The following is a 3,200-nucleotide window of genomic DNA, read 5'->3' on the forward strand; positions in this document are numbered from 1 at the left end:
TTGAACCGCCAGCCGTCTGGTTAGCAGGCAAGTGACTTAGCCACTATGCTACAAGAGCTCCCTTCAGAATCCCTATTTGATTAATTTTTCCAATGACAAAGCCTTCCTTATGCTCTGCTGTGGAAAGTATCTCAAACAATTTATTTGCTGTTTTTGTTAGCTACATTGGAGTCAATTGAGAATCATGGTTACCTTATGCATAACAGAAGTAAACATTGCCCAATCTTGTACCATCTCCATGATTTTTTATTTGATTGAATCCATTTTTTAGTCTATCATGTCAATCCAGGTCACTGAGGAGTTTACTCTTTTCTGTTGACTTTCTATTATAACAAATATGATGATATCTTTCTCTGGGATTAGTCTTTCCTGACACCATTCCACAGTAAGCAAGATATCTCAACACTTGTTATATGCGTTGTGAATCTTGACATCTATGTCAGTGATTTTCATCCCATTTGAGAATTGATAATCTTGTTATGTTAATTAGGCAGGATAAGCGTAGATTGTCTCTTAAGTTGATCACTTTTGAGATATAAAAGACATTAAACAAATAACTTAAGCAGCAGAGATAGACTAGGATAGATGCCAAGACTATGGAGATCTCCAAGGAACAAGGAAGCAGAAGCTGAAAACATAAGGACTTTTCTCCAGAGCTGAGAGGCAAAGCCTTCTTCTTGAGCTGGCAACCTGAACTTGAACTAAGCTGTGAGAAAATAAATTTCTATTTGTTAAAGCCATCCACTTGTGTTATTTCTGTTATAGTACCACTAGATAACTAAGACAGAATTTATTACTGGAAGGGTAGGGTGTTACTGTAACAAACAAACAAACAAACAAACAAACAAACAAATAAATAAAAACTCATTGCCATTGAGTTTATTCTGACTCATAGCAATCCCCTTTGGGTTTCTGAGGTAGTGAATCTTTAGAGAAATAGTTTGCCCAATCTTTCTTCCATGGGATGGCTGGTGGGTTTGAACTGTCCACCTTCTGGTTAGTAGTCAAATGGCTTAGGCACTACACAACCAGAACTCCACTACTCTACTAGATACCTTAAATTTGGGAGCAGTTTTGGTAATGGATAGAGGCTGGAAGAATTTTATGGTGCTTGGTAGTAACAGTCTAGACTGTCTTGAAAAGACTATTGGTAGAATTATGGACATCACAGGCAATTCTTCTAATAGTTCAGTAGAACATGAGGAGAACTGTAGAAAAAATCTCTATTATATTAATGAATACATATGGCAAGAGAAACAGAATTTTGCTATAAGTGTGGACATTAAATGTGCTTCAGCTGAGACTTTAAAAAGAAATGATGACAATGCGACTAGACAATGAAGGAAGGATGGTGCTTTGTATAAAGTGGAAAAGAACTTGTCTGAATTATATTCAAATGTTTGGTGGAAAGTGGAATTTGTAAGTGACCTTGGATATCTGGGTGAGGAGATTGGTAAGCAAGATCTGAAGAAGAACATGTAGTTTCTCCTTGCTGCTTATATTAAGATGCTAGAGGAAAGAGATGGATTTAAAAATGAGCTGGACAAAATGAAAATAATTTAAAAATTTGGAAAATTCTATGGTAGAAAATAAGGGCACATGTCCTAGAATTTTCTCCAAGGATATGGGTACATTATCTTCTGTTAATGAGATTAAGTCTATAAAACATGTATCTAAACCTTACACGTAAGGCACTTGACTGCTAGCCAGAAGGCTGGCGGTTCAAACCCACCAGCCACTCCTGGGAAGGAAGATGGGGCAATCTACTTCTGTAGTGATACTCCCTCGGAAACTCAGGGAGGGGTCACTATGAGTTGGGTCCAACTCAACGGCACATAACAACAACAACAAGAAACAACTTACACAGCAGATAACCAATCAGCTTAGGCTGAAATGGTCAGAGACAGGAGGAAAGGAGAGAAAATTGACTGCCTGTTGGAATTCTACAGGCAAGAAACAGGCTTAATGGGGTACATCTGTTGTCCTCCAAGAAAAGAGAAGGACCATCTTTCAAGCAGCTGAGAGATAAGCAGAACTTCATGCAGGTTAGAGAGCAAGAGCATGGAAAGCAGGTTTTCTAGTTTTCAAAGGTGAGGTGGCATGTTCTCCTTAATCTCAAAGTGTTGGGGCACAACCTCCTACATTCAAAGAGTTGAATTGTTATCAACTCAATTTTGTAGTGTGGGGTTACTGTTAAAGTGTGCCAGGGTGGTAGGACTGTCATACAAAGTTAAGGGGGCATACCCAAAGGGCAGAAAAACAGGACCTGCCAGGGTCAAGGGAATGGACTATCTACTCAAATGGACTAGGAAAATGGGGTAGCCCAAAGCCAAGAAAGCATACTTGCTGTCCTACTGGGCCTGGAAGGTGAAGCACAGGGCCAAGGAGACTTCACTCAGAATCCCAATGCCATGGCCAATAAGCAGAGTATGGAGAGGGAGGTGTTGCCCTGATGGTCTTAGATAACAGAGGATCAATTTTCAAGTCTCCAGAGCTAATGTAAATTGAGCTGCTGGGTTTGCAACTTGCTTGGTGTCTGTTATCCTTTCCTTCCCTCTATCTCTCCCATTTATAATTGCAATATTTACCTAGTGTCTGTTTTACCGTTGTAGTTTGGAAGGAGGAAATTCATATTCTACATTTCTAAGATTCACAGATGAAGAATTTTGTCTCAGGATGGAATATGCCTAAATTCTGACTTATATTTGATTTAGATATTCAGAAGATGAGAATTTAGATTTAGAGATGACTTTTGAGATGATGTGATGAGGTGAACATATTTTGCATATGGCAAGGACATTAATTTTGTGGCACCAAAGTGCGAAATGATATTAACTGAATCATGTTTCCCAAAAATATATATTGTAAATCCTAATTTTGATTCCTCTGACTAATTTCTTTTAGGAATGGGTTATGTTTGTTATGTTAATTACTAAACCAAATAAAAAACAAACTCACTGCTTTTGAGTCAAATCTGACTCATAGCGACCCCTCCTTAGGTTTCTGAGGCTTATCTCTATGGAAGTAGACTGCCCAGTTTCCCTTCTGAGGAGTGGCTAGTGGGTTTGAACAGCCAGCCTTCTGGTTAGCAGTCAAATGCCTTAGGAACTGTGCCATATAAAATCACAAGGAAAAAAAAAAAAAAAAAACCTTCCTTTTAGATTGAAAAAAGCAAATTCAAAATCTCACGAAAAATAGCT

Source organism: Orycteropus afer, unplaced genomic scaffold (assembly GCF_000298275.1).
Source record: "Orycteropus afer afer isolate SDZICR_OR568_19922 unplaced genomic scaffold, OryAfe1.0 scaffold00022, whole genome shotgun sequence".
Lineage (NCBI taxonomy): Eukaryota > Metazoa > Chordata > Mammalia > Tubulidentata > Orycteropodidae > Orycteropus > Orycteropus afer.